Source organism: Mauremys mutica, chromosome 2 (genome assembly GCF_020497125.1).
Source record: "Mauremys mutica isolate MM-2020 ecotype Southern chromosome 2, ASM2049712v1, whole genome shotgun sequence".
Classification (NCBI taxonomy): Eukaryota; Metazoa; Chordata; order Testudines; family Geoemydidae; genus Mauremys; species Mauremys mutica.
In genome coordinates this window covers 230194486-230216331 of record NC_059073.1, presented here as the reverse complement: position 1 = coordinate 230216331, position 21846 = coordinate 230194486, and the positions used below count along the sequence as shown (strand labels likewise).

General features: G+C 40.9%; 1 long non-coding RNA gene across 1 annotated transcript in view; it reads left to right on the top strand.

Annotated features, from left to right (window-relative positions):
* LOC123362958 overlaps positions 1-17407 on the top strand; it is a 35359-nt gene extending 17952 nt beyond the window's left edge. Inside the window, exons 2-4 of the long non-coding RNA XR_006576660.1 lie at positions 239-366; positions 15950-15980; positions 17276-17407. This is a non-coding gene — a long non-coding RNA (uncharacterized LOC123362958). The remainder of the gene's footprint in view (positions 1-238; positions 367-15949; positions 15981-17275) is intronic.
* Positions 17408-21846: the final 4439 nt, after the last annotated feature.

The following is a 21846-nucleotide window of genomic DNA, read 5'->3' as shown; positions in this document are numbered from 1 at the left end:
GGAAAAAGAGAGTGATCTATGGCTTTTTCTAAACCCCAGCCATGGGAGGTTGTGAGGGAACTGAATAACTTGTGATCTTTAAACGGGGGAAGCAAATATAAGTTTTCAATCATAGTGATTTGTTTGCATCAGTTACATTTATTTTTAAATCTATTTTTTAAAACGGCTAGACACTTACTTTTAAAAAACAAAATGAAAGCAGAGATTCTCCTTTCTATTTCTTCGCCCCACATATTAGAGATCCCAAAAGCTGACTGCCTGGCTCCATTCTCCAGTAGAGGCCTGTGGTGGATGCTTCATCGCTGTGACATAATACCTACTGGAACAATGCGTGGCACTAGACATCAAAGAAGCTAAAAAAGAAAGGTAGGGGCTTTAAGCAAATCATTTTCAAGAAACCCCGATTGGCATAGGGGGCATTTCGCAAATAGTTCTAAAGGTGAAGAAATTTGGTTACATTCTTGTGGAGGTTGCCTTTAAACCTCATAGCTCCCACAGAGTCAGCACTCTGAGTATCAGGTCAACGCTTTAAGCTTTGACTCCTGTGACACACAAACCTTCTGAAAACTTAGCAAAAAAAAATGAATGAATGTAAAAGCTTTGTTGCCAAGGCACAGAAAATTCAATAGATCCTGAAAAAACAAACAAAAACACCATCACCACCATCATTCAGAATGTCATTTTACTTGTATTATTTATATGATCAAAATGAATACCTTGCAGAGCATACACTTCATGAGATTTTGTACTAAATGGCTTCATAAAACATCAAGGAAAATGGGTTTTTTTATAAGATGAAGTAAAAACCAAGCACCTCAAACTTCCAAAGAATTCACTATTTCGAGCCTCTTTTTAGAAAGTGTTCAAGGGAAAATGTCTCTAGACATCTCTCATGTTGGCTCAGTGGTGCCTCTCCCCTCTGCTCTCCCACTTGTGTTTCCTAATGAGTGGAAAATTCAAATTAAATTTAAAATATTACACCACAGTGGACTGGGAGGGTGGTCACTGACATTTTTTTTAAAAAATGGAATAACTGCCTGCAGAAATGCAATACCTCTTCCAGAACTGCATATGTTAGCTCCCAAGTGACAGCTAAGGGGCATGGATAAGTTTAAATACTTAAGACAAAATATATCACAGAGCCATTAAAAATTAGAGATGGAAAAATTCTATTAGATCATTTAGTCCACCACCCTGCTGGTGCGGGATGTTCCCTTCAGTGTGTTGTCCAGTGCTTTGTTCAATTGTGTTTTAAATGACACAAAAAAAGAGACACTTCACTTCATCAGTCTTGAATGTTTTTACATTTAGAATGCACTGTAATGAAGATGTTGCTGAATAGATTTAATTAATTCCTTTTGTATGTTACTAAGAACACAAGATTATATAAAGAGAAAAGCATGCTTAAAATGTAATATACACTCATTGTTTAGGTTGTTTCCCTTTTACATTTCTCTCACCTTGCCAAATAAATAGATTAGTCCATTTTATTTCCAGTCTGTTTCACTTTCTAGTTCTCATGCATGAGCACAGCCCTGCAACAACTGCACAGGATTTTTAGTTATTTATTTCTATTGGAATTTTTAAAACGTTACATGAAAATAATTTGGTTTGTATCAGTTTTAGTAAAACTTTTTATCTTTAAAACCTAAATCTGAACCCAAATGTGAATGTATACTGTCCTTTTAAAACAGGAAGTGGGAAAAACATAGTCCTTCTTCTGACCTGAGTCTCATGTGTGCCTAACATAAAAAAGAGAGAAATAGCATCAGGTTGCAGGGCTCATAGTAACATCCCCCACACAATGGAACTCTCCCTACGAAATAAAATATAAAGAGTATATTTCAGTCAGTGAAAAGCAGTTGCTACAGTACATGAATATTTACTGTTCTTCTTCTCTCTGCTTCTCAGGTTGGTTCAAGTTTTTTCAGTTTTTGGGGTTTTTTTTTTGTTTTTTTAAATAACTCTTACCAAACACTATAAAACACAACATATTTAAGCATATTTTTTCTTCAATTCAAGCTTTTTGCTACAATCTGGGAAAATGTGTTACAGTATTTTGCCAGCCATATTCGTAGCGGAAAAGTTGCATTTGCTAGTGGAAATGGGAATGATTTAACCTGAATGAAATTTGCAAATATCCATCAAAATTCCAAATTTTCAGATGAATGCATGTGAAAATGTCACATTTTGCATGAATGCTCATAAAGACAAAACTAATGGCTTGACACACCTCTATACAGAAGTAGGGTGAATAAATACCATATATCTCTTTCTCTATTCTGCTTTCACTGATTTCAGCACTGAAGAAACATTTAGCAGCTGAGAGCATAGACTATAGGCTCTATAGGGGGGAGGGATAGCTCAGTGGTTTGAGCATTGGCCTGCTAAACCCAGGGTTGTGAGTTCAATCCTTGAGGGGGCCACTTAGGGATCTGGGGCAAAAATTGGTCCTGCTAGTGAAGGCAGGGGGCTGGACTCAATGACCTTTCAAGGTCCCTTCCAGTTCTAGGAGATTGGTATATCTCCAATTATTACCTTTTTATTTCTGCTATTATATTCTTGGCAAGATTTCTCATCTGTTCTTCACTACCAAAGATAATGTCACATTATACTAAATAAATAAAAAAATCAAATTTACAAAAAATGAGCTAACACTTTTTTCAACATGTGCAATAATTCCAAAACCCACACGATGGCACTAGCTTTCTTCAGGTGTAGTACAAACAAGGAATAAAGGATGGTCTTCCATAGTACTGTACTGAGGTGAAATAGCAGTAAAAAAATACTAAGTTTGCCCACAAATGAAAGGCCAGGGACCATTGTATAACTATTCACGTGCTCCACCAGAGGCCAGTGTTGTAGTGGTAACTTTATACTTAGAAATACTTTATATTATGAACAGCACTTTGAGGTTTTCTGGGACTATAATTTACTAGATGGTCACAGCTCATTTAGAGAACGGTGGTATATTGCACAAACAAATATTCTGTTGCTATTCACTGATCTGCTACAGTAACATAACTGTCCATTTAGTCTACAAAGGGGCCAAAAATGGCATTGCATGGGTTCCATCTTTATTGACGTAGGCTTTATCTACACTGGCAACTGAAGGACAAAACTTCTGTCGTTCAGAAGTTAAAAAACATCCCCACCCCCAAAAGACAAAAGTTTTGTCGAGGAAAAGCGCCGCTCGTTGTGGGGGAAAGTTTTTGTCAGTGGGAGAGCTCTCTCCCGCTGACAAACAGCGGCTACACTTCTGTGCCTTCTAGCAGCACGGCTGTAGCGGCACAGCCGCGTTGCTAAAAGCTGCATAGTGTAGACAAAGCCTAAATGGTTTCCATTGAGGGGGAGGGAAGTCAGCTTGCAAGCAGGAAAAAAAAAGGTCATTTTCCTAAATGCCAGCCCTGCAAACTCATCCTAGGATCTAGTAATAAAGCTGGGTCTCATGCATCAGTACCACTTAGAGAGATTGGGCCAGACAAGTTATGCTTTCAGTTACACTTTTGCAATCTGGGTATCATACCTGTGCAACCTCAGTGAAGCTAACAGGGCTGCACAAATGTAACTAAGAGCACATTGTAGCTTGCAGAATCCTCATTACTGGTGATGTATGAGCCAGAACGAATCTAGCTTCAAACTCAGAGCACAGGCTGAGTCTTTCAGGGCTATCAGCAGGGCCAGCTCCAGGCACCAGCATTCCAAGCTGGTGCTTGGGGCGGCAATCTTCAAGGGGCGGCAGTCCCTGTTGTTTTGCCCCCAAGCAGCGCGCCGAATTGCTGCCCCAGGCGGCGGGGGCAGTCCGTGTGCCCTTAGGGCGGCAGGCGCGTTTCCACGGTGAGGGCAATTCCGCGGCAGCTTCTATGTTTAGCTGTCCGGGACGGCTTCAGCTAAACATAGAAGCTGCTGCCGAATTGCCGCCGCCGTGGAAACGCGCCTGCCGCCCTAAGGGCACACGGACTGCCCCCGCCGCCTGGGGCGGCAATTCAGTGCGCTGCTTGGGGCAGCGAAAACTGTAGAGCCGGCCCTGGCTATCAGTTACAAAAGGCATCTGGGTAGACTGTGTTTACTAGTAAACTGAGCAAACATGCTATTGAACCATTGAAACACAATAGATATGGAGCTTGTCTGTGTCTCCATTTAAGCCCTTTAAAACAAGCAAACATTTATATTAACAGATTTCAAGGCCAGAAGGGACCGTTGTGATCATCTAGTCTGATCTTCTGTATAACACAGAACTTCCCCCACAAATAATTCCTAGAGCATCTTTTAGAAACTCATCCAACCTTGATTTAAAAGTTGTCAGTGATAGAGAATCCACCACAGCCCTTGGAAAACTGCTCCAATGGCCAATTACCGTCACTGTCAAAAATGTACGCATCACTTCAACAGAAATTGTATCCCTATTAGTAATATTACAGCACAATCCTGAGATGTGCTGAGCACCGTTAATCCCTATGGAAGTGGATGGGTATTGAGAGTACCCAGAACTTTGCAGGATCAAGGACACTGATCTCAAGAGAAGGTGTAGTCCTTTTACAAAACATTGCTTTAACTATGTGAGCTTTCTAAGCCTGTAAGCTCCAGACACCTGCAGGCTTTGGCTACAATGCAGAATGCATCCGCTCTGCACGAAGCAGTCTGCTATGTGCACACGAAACCTGTGATCATCTCTCTGCTTCTGGCTCCCTGTTCATCTCAGAACGTTAATGATAATCTTCAAATACCTACACGTTTTGGGAGCTGGTTATTTAAAAGCCATGTCTTGTCCTATCTCCCCTCTCAGCAGCATACACTGGCTGGGAGACACTTGCTGTCAGTAACAGTGCTTTAAGTATCTAGGGCCAGCAGCAGGCTCTCTCTCTTCTCTTGAGTTACCCATAGAGCTAGAGCTGGTGGAGTTTCAGGACATGATTTAAAATGCATTTATGTGATTTGGCTTCTCTTTGATTGTTTTGTTCCCTGACAAAAGGACAGCAGCAGGGCTATAATTAATGCTACCCTCTGTGAGTATCTTTATTTAATTTATACTGTTAAATTTTATAGCTAAGGGGAAACCCCCTTATCCCCTCTTTCATGTGTACAGTGTCCCAGACACCGTAGAAGTACACAGGGTTGTGCATTCCCCTTTAAACCACAGAGACCAGCTCCATAGGGGCTCTTTATGACTACACAGAGGTTCTTTGGAGGCAGAACTAGTGGATCTATCCCTTTATGGAATCAGTGTCTATTGTTCCTTGGAGAGTAGGTTCATGTGAGCTAAAGACACTTCTCCAACTCTTATGCTGGAGTACTGGCTCCAGAGCAGATTCCCTGCCTGGAATAGAGGATTCCTTCTGCTCCTACCCCTTCCACCCAGGATGATCACCAGAGCTCAGTCTGGGCACTGGGAAGAGGACAGTTTTTTAAGTTCCCAATCAGCATGGTAACACGAGCTCCATGGATCATTAAAATAAACAGTAAATAAGTTTTTGGCATATGTTAAGATTCCAAAGTGTATAATCTCCCCATTCGGTGTGGCCTCGGTAACACAGTAGCCTCTGTAAGAATGCAGAGCTTCCAGCATGGCATCAGTGTTGTCAGACAAAGCTCAGTGCCAGAATAAAATGGGGAAATAAATAAATGCTTTTTAAAAAGTTAATTAGAGATGTTGGCTATTTTATCACTTCAGTTTCCTTTACATCAAGCCAACTTTCTCTAAAGGGTATTTATTCTGCTCTGGTTGAAAACCACAGATTCTGCTCAAGCACACCAATTCCTTTTATTCTAAAACAAAATCCTACAATGCAAGACTTAAAATCAAGGGGTAGTGCTTCTCCATTTGGCAGATGATCCTCTGAACTGGAAAAGAAGATGTGCAAGCTTATGCTATTAAACTTTCAAGTTCAAATGAAATCCAGCTGGTTAGGATCCATGAGCACTCTTGCAGTTTTACTGCTCTCACTATGTATACTTCTAATCCCTTTATTTTTGTTTTCTTTAATTGTTGGGGCCTGAGATCATAAACGCCTTAGTGTTTCAAATCTGAAGCATAGCTCTTGGTAATTTGTTCTAATCAACTGTAGTAAGAAATGTCTGCTCCATAACCTTGAATGCTTTTTTCTATTCCCCTGACAATAGAAAATACTCCTTGCAAAAAATAAACATCTGGTTTGAATTGAACATCAAATTGCAGTTACTTTAAGTGCCAACTATTAAGTTACCTCCAATGTTTTATGTTTTAACATGATTTTTCAAGACAGCTAAATTTTTAACTGAAGCACAAATGTACATGTAAAATTACTTTAGAATGTTAATTCCCTGGAGGACACTTTTGTCCCCCTATGCAGTACAACTTGGTCACTTTTTCCAGGCCTCAGCTTACAAAAAATGATTATTCACAAAGGTTTATTAACATAACTAAATACACACTAAGTTACTCACAGAAGAAAACTGGCATCTAAAACTCACTTGGGCCCTGATTCTGCACGGCAGAAGGACTGCTGTGTCTGTGTGGAATCCCATTGACTTGCATGTTACAAGTGGCAGCACTGGGGCCTAGATTTTGACCATAAAGGTAAACGCTAAAACTTAAATTCAAGAATTTTCCTCAACATAAACAGCCATCCCCAACTCCTTCCCTAGTGAGGTCTTCCGGGGTGGAGAGCCATGGTGCAGTTTTCATTACAATGTTGCCAACTCTTGCAATTTTATCACAAATCTCACAATATTTGTTTTTTAAAGATCCAGCTCCTGGAGTCATAGGATTATGTAATAAGCTTAGAGGGGGTTTGTTTTGTTTGTTTGTTTGTTTCTAGGCTTCATGTTTTCAAACATCTCTCAGCAACCAGGAACTGAGAACTCAAAAAAATAGAAGGCAAATAACGAGAACCCCAAACCTGTTATTTGTTTTTTTAAAAATCTCATTGTTTTAAGACCTCCGCAGATTATGAGATTGGTTTAACTGGTGATTTTTTAATACTTGGGATTGGCAATACTGCTAAATCTTCAGAGGACTTAAAGTGGATGTCTCACTCACTGCCAGAGGATTATAAGAGGGCTTTATTGTAAATAAGAAGCAGGCCTCAGAGTCCTTCTATCCCCCTCACTCCCACATATACAGGAACCACTTTACTCACCAATACAACCACTTCTAAAGTTAAATAGGGCAACTAAAAGTACTTAACAATACTATACAACAGTTTGGGAGAGGAAGTGACAAAGAATCCAAGTGAAACTGCACAGGGAATTGAGTAATGAAAGCGGTTATGAATACAGCTGGGCAAATTATCCGCAGTTGTATTGGTGACTTCTAAGTAGGATGCACCTTGGAGGTTTTATACAAATAAGCATTCCCAGAAAGTGAACATAGATTTTGCAATTATAAAAAAAAATTAGTTCAGGGAAGAAGCAGTAGTCCATCAAGTTAGGTCATCCAATCAAGGAAAAAAAAATCCATCCGATTTTAATGCTAACACTTGAATCTTGAATACAGTGATATAGCAACCAATCTGTGAGCACTCCACAGGCTGAAATTTGGCCACAACAAACTTCCATCGAATGATTTAAAATTGCAGTCTGTTCATGGAAGATCACAAAGCAGACATAAAGGCTGAATTTACTGAATATGTTGCTTGTTGAAAGTTGCCAGGCCAGTTATAACAATCACCCGGGTTAGACTTCAACAAAGACAGTGAAGGTAGTCGCGCTATTCATGCACAAAATATTATGAGATCCTTAAGGCACACAAGTGATGGAGGACTTTTATTTTTTATCTCAGCCAAAAGATAGAACTGGTAGCAGCACTAACACGGATATATTAATTCAGAGGAAAAAGCAATGCCCTCTGAACCATCAACTGTTCCTGTAACAACATAAGATTTTCCTTGGAGGTCTCTCAGTTACCAGCCTTGATTCTATTTAGACTATGATCTCACAAGCTAAAGTGGAACTGCCTCAGATAATACTTTTACATTATGAATGACTCAGGCTGAAACACATACAAGTCTGCTCAACATTAACCTATCTTACATAACTTCCTTACTGACAACATGCAAAGACATTTCAGTGTATGTTAGATATGAGTAAATCATGTTGGCAGAAAACATGGCTAAAAATACATTTAAAACATTAAAAGCACTTTGAAAAAAAATGGCATCATGGCACTTGGATCTTCAAGAAGAACTGGATGAGAATTTTAAACCAAAATTACAGCTACAACTGTTTTAAAGAAGAACTACACACTGTGAAAATGCTGAGTGTATTATTAAATCCTGGAGATATTTCCTTGATTTTTTTCCTCATCTGGTCTTTGGCACAGCCAAAGAACAGATTGACCTGAGAGAATCCATCCCAGGCTGTCAGTCAAGTTCAGAGCATTCTGAGAGAGGGTTTGGGAACTTTGTAAGTGCTGTGTGAATACTCAGCCTGAGACATGCTTAATAAAGTTTGTAGCGATTTACCTCACTAAAGGTCAGCAAAGCGGAAAAATATATTCCCAAATAGCCATTCAAATGTCAAAGCTAGTTTTGGACAACCAGAAACAGCAATTTTTTCATGTGATCATTCAGCTACGTGACTAACATGAATACTCTCAGCAAAACAAAAAATAAATAAATAAAAACAATACCACCCCACTCTCATTTTTCAGCTCAGATGCTTCATTATTTACTGAAAGCAGCACTGGTGCACACCACAGTTTACACTGAAGCACTGCAGCTACACGAATGCAAATCCCACGTGTGTAGCTATGCCAGTGCTAAAAGTCCCAGTGTACGCAGCTCAGACCCTAAGGCACTTTCCAGTTTTAAGAGATGTTCATGTGCAGCTGGAAGGTCAGGAACAGAGAGTTAGTGGAGCAGAGCAGAGGGTGCAAAAGAGAGAAAGCCAGTGAGGGAGAGTAGAAAGAAACCTGGGGAGATAAGTGGACAGAAAAGGTGAAAGAGAGAGAAACAATAGACAGAGCAAAGAAAGGGAACCAGAAGAAAAACAGAGGAAAAGTGAGGGGGAGTAAAACCCAAATGACAACAGAGGGAAAGATGGGGCTGATGTCATTTCTTTGGGAAATAAAATGACCCCAAAACCATAGAGGAATGTTCATGGGAGAATCTCACGCTATCTTCTGTCACCCATGGTATGGGATTCTAAACCTTCATCAAACTCAACTATTGTCTCAGACACTTTGTATTCCTCTTTCCCCTCCCCCCAGTAATTTGTTCAGAATCAGCTCTGTCCAAGCTTTTCCAAACTTGGGGGTGTTCAAGGTCATGTCTGATTGTTACCATGCTTGGGGTTTATCCAGTAAACATTTTGATACAAAAGCAGATTGTAACGGAGATCGCGCTGTGCCTGAAGTTAATGGCCAGGCAGTTAAATGGACTTGTCCAGCAGGCAGAGTGCTTCTTTCCCTAACCTTTCCCTGAGTCAGAACTTGCCATGGGTACATCCTGCACATCACCGCACGAAGAACCCCCAGGTCTAAAGGCAGCAGCTTTTTCACGTCTCTCTCTAACTGCGCACGCAGCAATGCTAAATTTCTCTCTGCTGGGAGTTACTCAGATGCACTGACAGAAAAGACTTCAGGAAGAGCCAAAAAGAGAGGTGAAATGCTCCATTCTCTCCTGGATAGCAATTCCCCGCACCCTAGTATCTCACTTCTAGAAGAAAGAGCAACTTCTCTCTGAGCCTGTCCATGTTTGCAAATGGTTATCTTAGGACTCACAGTCCGCATCACTTCTATGCCCTTGGGGGCATACATCTCACTCATTGATGCAGGTTTCCTGCCAGTCTGGGCAGCTTTTAAATAACCAACTTTTTTTTTTTTAATAATTGTAGGATGGTTTGGGGGGTAAGGTACATTTTACAGCTATTTATGGCTTGTTACATTGCCAGCAACAACAACTCTAAAAAAATCAGGTTCTCACCCATCATAGGGTGGTCAGAACCTGGTGTCCAAAGGGATGCACTGAGGTATGCTCGGGGCAGAATGACCAATCCTGAAACCAAATGAGTGCTCATTTACAAAGGGTGGAGCAAAGGAGGAAGTTGTGCTACTAGGCTTGTCTACACTACTGCTTAAATTGATGTAACTTACATTGCTCAGGAGTGTGAAAAAGCCACTCCTTTGAGTGACATAAGTTACATCGACTTAAAGCAGTGTCCACACCATGTTATGTCAGCAGACAAAGCTTCTGCCTCTCATTGGGGTGGAGTAATTATGCAGCTGTGCCAACATAGCCCAGTAGTGTAGACTAGCCCATCACACACCAGCTGAGCACTTGCATAGACTGGTCTTACACATTTTTACCATTATCATGAAATTAGTGGACAGGAAAGGTGAACGAGAGAGAAACTGAGCAAGTGAGCCAGCGATATGGATGTGTCCTTCACATTGGAGAGGGGAAAGAAAAAAGCTACATAATCTTCCGCTGTGCCTCTGGCAACCCAACCCGCAGGTGCAGGGATGGAGGGAAAGAGATGAAATGCTCTTATTCCTTCCTCTTAGGAGAGAAAGAAGAGAGAGAGACTCACCAGCAGCCAGGAAAGAGAAAGAAGGATCAATCCAGTAGGCCAGGACAGCCCAATGAGCACCTCTGTCTTAAAATTTTCTTAACCCAATCACAGGATTACAGTACTTTCACTTTCACCATGCTGTAATCACTCTTTTCACAGAGCCTTTGCCTGGCTCTGCAGTTTCTCCTCCAGGCCTTCCTCTCATCCTTCCTACCCACTGACTAGAACACATCTCCTCTGCTGTGCATGGTCTTTCTTGGTGCTACAGTTCCTCCTATGGCTTGCTGCCCAGCCCCATATGCCATCAAACCATCTTTTCCTCAGAGATGCTTTGCTGCCCTCTCCTCTTCTGGCTATGCTCTGCCAGGATTAGGCTAACTCTCCAAGCTCAGCCTTTCAAAAATCACTATCACCTGGGCCCTGGCTTTGTGGGCCTGTTGCTATCCTCTTCAAGAGGGTGGGATGAGATTATATACTCTCCTCCTCCTGCCTTCCCCTAGACTGGGTTGCCAGAGGCCCTGTGAGAGGCTAGGAGCATCTTTTTCTCTCCCTTTTCCATGAGTGGGACTCATCAGCCGCTTCCATACGACTGGGGGCATTTGCTCACTGCTCCACACTTTGTCCAATACAACTGGAAGCATTGCTGTGATTGGCACTCCCTCAAACTCAGACCCAAACAAGGAGAACACGGATTCATGACCTTCACCAGCAGGCCCCTCAGCGTGGGCTGAAAATACAGTACTGGCAACAGCGCTCTCACTTTCTGCACGCATCAAGCCTCCATAAGGCAGCTGTGAAGAGGAAAGCCAAAATCAACCCAACACGGTAAATTCTGCAGACAACATACTGCATTCATGAAATAATGAGTCTGTACATAAGACAAACAAGTTAACATCCTCCATGGGCACAAATGCAAAAATATTGTCACACAGATATTTTCTTGTTGAGCAGTAGTGTGCAACATTAACATGAAAATAGAGAAACAAGTGTTCCCCTTGTATTATTTACTGATCTTTTGTTTTTCCTTCTCACCCTCTTTTTCCATTGCCTGGCAGGAAGCTCTTTGTCATGAGAATCTAGACAAAGATGCTATTAAGAGACATACAAACCTAGAAAGATACCTGGGGTTTTTCCTCACGGTTAGCGCTCCTTTGATTGCTAGATTCTTCTAAAGTTAATTACATTGACTCAACATGTTTCTGCTAGAAGGGTTGCTCTGCTTTACTGTTTCCCATGGCCTCATAGAATATCAGGGTTAGAAGGGACCTCAGGAGGCCATCTAGTTCAACCCCCTGCTCAAAGCAGGACCAATCCCCCGACAAATTTTTGCCCCAGATCCCTAAATAGCCCCCTTAAGGATTGAACTCACAACCCTGGGTTTAGCAGGCCAATGCTCAAACCACTGAGCTATACCTCCCCCATTAATGAAGGATGTGTGATTGCCAAGTGTTTTTCCATTTTGTTTCATCCAATACAAAAGGATCCCCTTTTGTTATTATCTCTAGCTCTGAGCTCTGTGTGGAATAGGCAGCAACTCCAAGAAGGATGCATGTTGCTAAATTACTGAAATGTTATTCACAGGGATGCAAGCAGATGTTTCCTTTTGGTAGTCTCATTTTCCATGTGATAATCCAAGATATATACTAGACCTAGCTGAATCAGAGATGAATATGTTCCAGAGACTAATTAATTTCACAGAGTGTCACAGATAATGAAAGCATATCCTCTCATTTACAGGAAAGAAATCAATTACTGGTCTGTTTAAATGTACTCATTTTTTAAATTAGACTATCATTCCTTCCTAAAACACAGTACTTACTCTGTAAATAAAGCAGGGAATTAAAAAGAATGGGACAGACTCAGTCCGGATATAATTCCATTGAAATTAGCGAAAGATGGTTTGCTTTTGAAGTCAATAGTGCTACCCCAGGGATGAATTTGGCCTAATGTTATGTTAGTTATGTTGATTAACTAAATTACTAAAAGTAACAATTTAATTTGGCGTATAAACAGTTACATCATGTTTTTATGTCTGTTCCACTCTTCCAGTCTAATTTGTTTGATAACATAAACAGTCTCAACTACACTAAAGCTGCCTGTTCTCCAAAACAGTCTCTTTTACTCAGTGATATATAAGTTTAAGTCATTTTAAATTGGTGGGCCATAAAGTCTTCTTTGAGCAGCTTGGGAGTTCCCTTCCTGGGGAAAATACATGTAATTTGGTCTATTTCAGATTAAAATATTTGCTTTTTGGAAGTACATCTTTATGAGTCAAGGACAAAGTCATCTATGGAAGAGAAGTGTTAGCACTATCCAGAGAAGATCCCCTGTGCACTGTTCTTGTCTTCAATTCACATACTGAGTTTCCTGTTAGTGGTTAACAGAGAAGGTTATAAATTGTGTGTTTTGGCATGAAAGTAAAATTGTACATTGTAATTCTTGCTTCCAAAGGTCATTTTAAGGCTGAGACAGCATTCTCCTAAAGAAAGGCATAATACTCTAACTGTACAGGTATCAGTGTTTAACAGCTGAACATGGTAGAAAAGTAGGGAGCATGGTAGGGAACAAAAATGGGACGGGGTGCAGGGGAACATGGAGTAATCCCAGCTGCACATAAAGGAGTGTGATGTTGCAAGGAGAAGAAATGGAGCTCTGTGGGCGAAGGAATGCAGCTCTGCAGGGGGCCAGGAAGAGAAACAGGCATGTGCTGAATGCAATGGTCGACATCAGGTCTTCATGACAGGATGTAATGGATTTGGAGCTGCTCTGTAATATTTTATGAATAATGTACAATGGCCCGGTTATTTGGATTTTTACTATATGAATATATTAGCTTAGCTCCATGAGGGGCTGACTGAAAAATAGGCAGGAAGGAAAAGAATGGCTCAAGATAGATACCTCTCAGCAAATACTAGTTGTTAAAGGACAGTGCCAGAAGGATTAGCTTTAGCGCTGATGATTTTGTCTCCATCTCCTGACAATCTATAAAACTCATTTTGACATGGGCAGGAAAAGGCCCATAAACACAGAACAAAAGAACTCTGGCAGGAGTTGCTAGTTGTTTGGGAGAACAAGACTACACACAGGTCCTCAGTGGGGATGTCTGAATAAATTAGACCTGCCTAGATTACCGTGAGGGGAGATGGACATATGTGTAGACTACTTGTTTTAAAATCAGTTTTCCTCTTATGCTTTGTTCCTACTGAGAAATAACTAATTCTTTGGTCTAAGAAGGCTGTTTGGTCACTAAGTACACTACTGTTCACAGAATCCTGATGGGAAGAAGCACAGATACCCAAATTCAGGAAGGCACGGTTGACACATAAGGTGCTGTACCCGGGACATGGTCTAAGCGAGGGAGAATGCAAAATTCCACCCCAGGAGAGAGACACCTGAGGGAGTGCACAGAACAGAAAGGCTGATGGAGGGGGGGAAATAGAGATGCAGCTAGCCCCGTACCCATTACAGGAGAATATATGTATCAAAGTGGACAGCTAGCCAGGTGAATAATTATTAACATTTATACACACTTAAAAACTAACTAGGAAATTTCCCACACCAATTTTTGTTAACTCTGAGTTAAGATTGCTAGGCTACATATCCCCCCAAAACAAACCAAAAAAGCAACAAAATAAGCAGTTAAAGTACTACTCCAGTCGTTAGCCCACACATCTCCACCCTCTGCCTGGAAAAACCAACAAGGATCCCTAAGCTTTGACCAGATGTGTACACAGATATATGATCTGTATAAAAATACCAAATTTAGAACAACCACTAACAGATCATCAATTAACGTCAGCTTTTCTAAACAACAGAAAACATCTTTTTTGCAGTCTCAGTTTGAGATCATGTTTTATAGATCACGGCAACTTTACTTTAATGTTAATAAAATTGTGTGTATAAGATTATATATGGAGGATGATTCCCCACTGAAAATTCAACAACAGAAAACAATGAGAGCGGCTGTCAAGTTAAGAATTAAAACATATAGGCAGTATATTACCCTACTGTGAGGAGTGACTAGTGCTTCCCACCCATCTGGAAAGGCCTCACTCTGAACAAGCTAGAAAACTGACAGAAAGAACCTGCATGTATTCAACCTCCTTCATCTGAAAGATCTCTGGAAATTCAGGGGCCATAATGTTTAAACTTGGATGACTCAACTAAGCTCATAAATCCATATTTTACCTTCTGAATAAGGGGCCTGATTTTCAGAGGTTCTAAGCTCTCACTAATCCACTGACTTCAGGGGGTGTTTAACATAACTGACCCCTTATTTAAGTCCATATATGAAATTTTAGCTTGTCTTTTGGATGGAGCTAGAGAGAAAATAAAATGGGGTGGGGGAGCCAAAGAACACCCTGGAAAACAAACAAACAAGCAAAAACAGTAAAAGTAACCCTTTAAGGCCCCAATCAAGCAAAAGTAGCACTGCTTCTGTGTCGGACAATCTTTCATGGCTTGGCATAGGCTTCTATGGTGTGAAACAGTGAAAGCCTATTTTTGGTTAAATGAATTGGCCCCATTTGGGAGGCTGATGGACCTGTCAACTATCCTATTCCACAAACACCCACATACAATATAGTCAAGGAGCAAGGGGGTTAAAATGCCCCCTCCCCCTTTTTTTTTCTCTCTTCTTTTTTTGCCCTCATAGAAGAGAAGTGGCTGGGAGTAAAAAGAAAAAAAAAAAGGCTGGATGTGAGATTGACAGGAGTGTTTCAAATCATATCCTGCTAATAGGAGACATAATTTTAATCTGTTACATCAGTAAGGATGTAAATCATATAAATCAGCTGAGCTGCATGAATGTCTCAGAGGTGTTAACAAACACAAGACTAAACACCAAATGCATCCAGAATCCAATAATTAGGTCTGTCTCATTTTAAACCATCACTTTGGAATTCATTGCTATTTTCAAACTTCAAAATGTTTTAAATATGAACAAACCACAAACAAGTATTTTAACTGAATAAAACTTTCCCTGTACAACATGTATTAAGACATTGCAAGTGGCTTTCAATGAACCTGGGGCTAGTTCAGCCTGTGCTGACTCAGCAATTTTTTATTTGAGGTTAAAGTGGCTGGTGGAAAAAAAGTAGGTGTTTTTCCAGAACTGGCTGTTTCTGAAAGCTGCTGTCTCATGTGCTTAGCTGGTTGGTTCTTGCACACATACTCAGGGTCTAACTGATCACCATATGTGGGACTGAGAAGGAATTTTCTCCCAGGTCTGACTGATAGTTACCTTTGGGGGGGTTCACCTTCCTCTGCAGCATGCTGCGCAGGTCACTTGCTGGGATTTCTGAGTTTGTCTCACTTAATCAATTCCCTGCCATTGCAGGGGCCTTGGGCATGGTTGCACCTTGGTCCCTCCCATTCTCTGTCTGTGTCACATAATAAAGTAGTCTCCTGTGGGCTCAAATACTTTGGTCTAATTTTGGTTGTTGGCTTTCATGTGCAGGTGCTGGGTGTGACAATGACCTGTAATATAGGTAAGATTAGATGATCTGGAGTCCCTTCTGGCCTTAAATCCTATCACTCTATGACTCTTTAAGCTTCCTTTTTTCTCTCTCAGATCTAAAATCTGCACTGTATTTATACCTAAATTACATAAGATTCATTCAAATGAAGAGAGCGGCCCTGGTTCTCAATTGCACCTGGGCTCCATATGGTGCAAGAATGGAAGGGAGGGGTAACTTTGGCCTTATGCCACCTTTGTGCCTCTCCTTTGGCATAAAACAGAGGTTCTCAAACTGAGGGTTGGGATCCCTCAGAGAGTCATGAGGTTATTACATGGGGGGTCACGAGCTGTCAGCCTCCTCCCCAAACCCTGCTTTGCCTCCAGCATTTATAATGGTGTTAAATATATTAAAAAAGTGTTTTTAATTTATAAAGGGGGGGGGTCACACTCAGAGGCTTGCTATGTGAAAAGGGTCACCTGTACAATAGTGTGAGAGCCATTGGCATAAAAACTCCTACCCTAGGATACTCCCTGCTGGGGAGACCTAGTGCCTTTACATTCTTTTTATAAGACTGGAATCTATAAAGGAGCCAAACAGAAATGGAGAACCACACTAATGACTAATTATTCCTGAATAAAATGACCTGTCTGGTTTAAAATCCCAGATTTAACACAGTAATTAATTAGCAATTTGTCTGAACCTTCTTCTGTTGAGAATGCTAGTTATTGGTAACAGCAATCACCTCCTCCACCTGCTTCTAACTCTATTCCCCACTCCCACAATATGTACAGTTTCAAGTCTGTAGATGAGTCCCTTAAATCTGCACTGATGATGAAACCCACTACAGATGATCAACTATTGTAGTTTAGCAAGTGTATAAATAAAACACAATAGCAAACTGTGACGTTATCTGATTAAAATATGACAATATATATTATTGTTGCAACCACCGTTATATATTTGCAGCAAATGTTGTACAAAGGTTGTCAAATGAGATGTCTATAAAAAGGTTATGATTTGCTGGTTATGATAATGCTATCTGTATGCATGTATCATTTTTGTGTGTGAAGTTGTAAGTATTGGCTCTATACTTGGATTTCAAAGATTTGCTCCTGGGGTAACACCCATGAAGTAATTAGCCAGCACATCTTGGAGGGCCTATTCAAATTGAGTGGCCCGTTGAAAGAACATTTAATTGACCATGGACCATGGGAGACATCTATCTGTACTTAATGGAATGTCCTGCTGTGACTAGGCAAAATGCACAGACACATGACTTGTCTATGTGACTCCAAACTCCATCTTGTTGCTGTGATTTTCCACAGTAAGAACAATGGGATGCCCTCCACATAGCAAAAGCTATGAAAGACCCTGGAAAAACCTCCATTTTGGTCTTCAATCCTGCTTCTGACCTCTGGAGGAACTTTGCTACAAACTGAAGCTCTGCGCAATGGACTGAATGACCCATCCAAGCTGTGGATGTACTACAGAGACTTGACTTAAGCCAGCAGTTTATTCCATCACTGCTACAAGCCTGAACCAAGAACTTTGCCATTACTGTATGTAATTGATTCTTTTAACCAGTTTTAACTCTCGCCTTTCTTTTTCTCTTTTATGACTAAACCTTTAGATTTTAGATACTAAAAGATTGGTACCAGCATGATTTTTGGGTAAGATCTAAGTTATATATTGACCTGGGTTTGTGGCTGGTCCTTTGGGATCAGAAGAACCTATTATTTGATGAGACTGGTTGTAAAGAAACACTCATCTCTGAATCCAGTGTTTTTGGTGGTGATATAAGAACTGGGATGCCTGAGGAAACTGCCTTTATGTTTTCTTGTTAGCCAGTGTGGGTGAAACAGAAGTTTACTTTTGTGGCTGGTTTGGTATATCTTATAAAAGAATAACTACCAGTTTTGGGTTGTGTTTGCCCTATTTCTCAGCAGTTTGTCCTGAATTTGGCATTCTCAGTTATGACCCACTAAGGCATGGTTACACAAACAAACCAATCAAGCGTGCTGCATCAAACAGAACATCACTAATCTGCATTCATGCAAGAGGAGGCCCAGTATGGACTAGTGAGGTCTCTGAAGTAGCTCAAGTTGAGAGGAGACAGTGGCATCAGCACCACAATTATAAGCAAGGTCCAACATACACTATAGCAAGCTTTGGCTAAATTCTGCAAGACTGGTGGAAATTCTATGGCAGATTTATATAAATTAAAAATAGAGAGGAGAGTAATTGCATTATTCATTTTAATATTGAATTCAGTCAGTACAATAGCCTCTGTGTTGTTTATTTTATGCTGTTCCTACGTTTTCAATAGGCTGCAGATTTTGGTATTGATAATGCCAAACTGCATTACGGAAGCTGTTAGGTTCAGAAGTAGAAGGTTTTGACAGCTGAGTAAGGGATAGGTTGGTCTTTTCATGCACATAAGGGAGACACATAAGGCAGTGTTTGTGGAGTAAGCACATTAGCTGTATGTTTCTATAGTTATCAGCAATTAAATGATTAATGTTTGGCTTTATGTTGACATCTTCAGGTTTCAGAGTTAACACCCCATTATGATGACTGGGAAAATTCACACATCTTAGCTACTGTTTTAGACTCTCTGCAAACTGTAACTGCATCAGTCTGTACTTGGTTCACATTTTCAAGCTGATCTTTGCAAACTTGAGGCCTGATTTTCTTTTTTAAATGAAAAGTCACATTCTGGAGCACAATTCTGCAGCAAGAAAAAAAATTGGCAGAAAATTCCATGGCTGTGGAATCTTCAAAGAGGTCTCGATTATAAGCACCCAAGGCCTGATTTACAACATTACTGAGTGGCCAGGGAGAGCCAGGATGTGACCATTTACTGTAAATGACAAATTAAATACATTTAACCACAACTTTCTTCTGCCATTTTTCATACCCCTTTCATGTGAAACATTCAACACTAAAGATAGAGTCCTCTCTGAGTATGTGTGTGTTCACTGATACATACACTACTGAAGTGGACCACAGACAGGGCCGGCTTTAGCGCGATTCAGCCAATTCCCCGGAATCGGGCCCCACACTCCTAAGAGGGCCTCTCAACATCCTGAAGGAGCCGTCGCTGAAGTCCCACCACTGTCTTTGGCGGCAGCTCAATCGCTGCCGTGGAGGAAGGTCTCTCCCCCAAAATGCCGCCGAAGTCCCGGCAGTGTCGGCGGGACTTCGGCGGCAGCTCCTTCAAATCAGGCCCCACAGTGCCTAAAGCCGGCCCTGACCACAGAACTAAGTGCCAGAGAGAGCAAGCACATAGAGACCCATAGTTTATTCATCTTCATATTTTTTCCCTTTAAAAATTCAGGCATCACTTTGGGTCTGATCCTGTTTAGATTGGCAAAACCCCCAGTTACTTCAATGGAAAGAAGATCAAGCCCTTACAGAGTAAGTGATTACTCGGACAGATGCCCTGTTTTCCTCAGCAATATTCTAAGTTCTCTCATAGGCAAAACCTTGGGCTTTGTACTGTAATATACTTACGTGATATGTTGATCCTTGTATTGCAATATGGCATATACCATGTTATTCCTCAATTATAAACAAACAAAAGTAGGAGAAATTAATAGTTTTTCTCTTATAATGCCTTTTCTGAGTATATTCATATGAAGGAGTAATAAAACCCTAATGGTTTCTGACTTCTGATTATAGTGATATATTGTTCACAGCCTTCAAACTATTTCATATTAAGCACATATGGACTTCTATTGTAGTGAATAACAAAATCTCTTTATTCTAGAAGTAAATATTAACCAGCGTAAAAAGTAGTTGAATTCTGATGTTCAATCAAATAAGAGGTTAATAGCTATATTCTTACATCAATTTTGAATACCTTCAAAACAAATATTTGGAAATATCTCCCACTATAGCCATGAAAAGTTCAACAGCTTTTCCATGTAAACTAAAGGGAGCTGGACATCCAGAAAAAATTACGCAAGGGTTTCACAAAACTTCTGCTGCAGACGAGTCACGATGCATGCATATCCATAGGCAATATGATTTGTTAACATCGTACTGCCTCTCAATATTACCTCTAAGGAGATAAAAAACAGCCTTCCATAATTGTTTTCAGCCAACCAGGACATGTTCTGGTAAAAGAGAGAATATATTGTGTAAGCACTCGGCTTCACCTGGTTCCTTACATGCAACACTCCTGAATTATTTATGTCACAAAACCATCCATGTATCTTATTATCTAAATAAGCTACTGTGCAAAGTCTGTACTTAGATAATTCTTTTGTTTAATAGCTAAATGATTGCTCAACAATCACAACTAAATGAACAACAGACAATAGGACATCTTGTGAGCTGATTAGAGATACTGAGTCAATGGGAGTTTTGTTATCAACTTCAGTGGGGCCAAGATTTCACCTAATGTCTTATAATGAAATGAAGAATTAAGTGGCCATAATCAAATCTTTTATAATTTTCCATTCTCAAATAATAAAGATTCAGAGCTATACTATACTCTTGAGCCATGAAATTCCTCTTCACACCAGTTAGGAGTTATCCATAGAGAGAGGGCAAAAATATGGTCCTATATATACGCAATACTATACAATTGCTCCCCTCACAAGTTAATTTTTAAAAAGCAAACAAACTTCCCTCTCACAGCACCTCTAAGCAGCAATATTACTAATAAAAGCCTCAGCTCCTGCAAAATGACATGCCCACATGGACTCTTGCACATGGGTGGAGTACCAATGATTTTGGTGGGATTGCACAGACCCAAAGGTCTACATGCCCTCTACGTGGGCGAATCTCTAAAGAATGAAGGAAGAACCAGATGGTAGGGGGAAAAAAAACCTTATTTTTGCACAAACATATTCCAGAAGAAAAAGATCTTAAGTAAAGTAGCAGTGTTTTACATATTTATTTGGTAAATTGTGCTAATTATTAGACTATTGTACCTGGAAGCAATTTGATTTGAGTATTGGAATAGAAAAGTGATAATCTTAGGCTATGTCTACACTAGAAATGTAAGTCACCTATAGTAGATCAGCTTATAGCAACCACAGTTAATTACTGCACATCCTCACCAGGAGCGCTTCCACTAACCTAAGGCGGCCAGTGTGCGGAGCTGAGAGCCCAGTCCCTGGCAGCTCCCGACCCATGAAATTGACAAGGCTGCCCAGCTCTTGGCAGGGAGAGGGGTCTGAAGCTACCAAAGCTTCTCAGGCCATGGCTACACTTGCAGCTGTACAGCGCTGGGAGTTAAAGCTGTCTTTGTACAGCTGTGTAGGGAAAGCGCTGCAGTGTGGCCACACTGACAGCTACCAGTGCTGCAGTGTGGCCGCATTTGCAGCGCTGCTGGGAGTGGTGCATTATGGGCAGCTATCCCAGCGTTCAAGTGGCTGCAACGTGCTTTTCAAAAGATGGGGGTGGGGTGGAGTGTGACAGGGAGCATGGGGGAGACAGAGAGAGTGGATTTTTGTAAGCTCCCTGCCTTGCAAGTTCTAAGGACTGGAAGATACACAGCACCAACCTTCAATCATTTTAAAACTTTCAACCCCTTCCCCCACCCCTCTCTTATTCACTAAATGCAAATAGCCTTCAGACCACATAAGCAGCTGTTTCAAAACGGACTCCCCCCCCTGCTTCTCTCCTCAAGCAAATTATCTCTCTCCTCAAGCAAACACTAGCTGTGCACATTCCAAAGGAATTCCCCTGCCTGCCTCTGCTCCAGCAAACAGGAGCTGTGTTTGTTTTTTAGATAAGCAGCTCCGGGAGCCCAGAGTTCACAACAAAACAAAGAATGTTATCTGGTACTTAAAGCATTTTGGGAAGGTTCTGGAGGTCAGTTACAGCGTAGTAAGATTAATCACTGTTTACACTTGCTCCCCACCAGCGCTGCACTCGTTATACC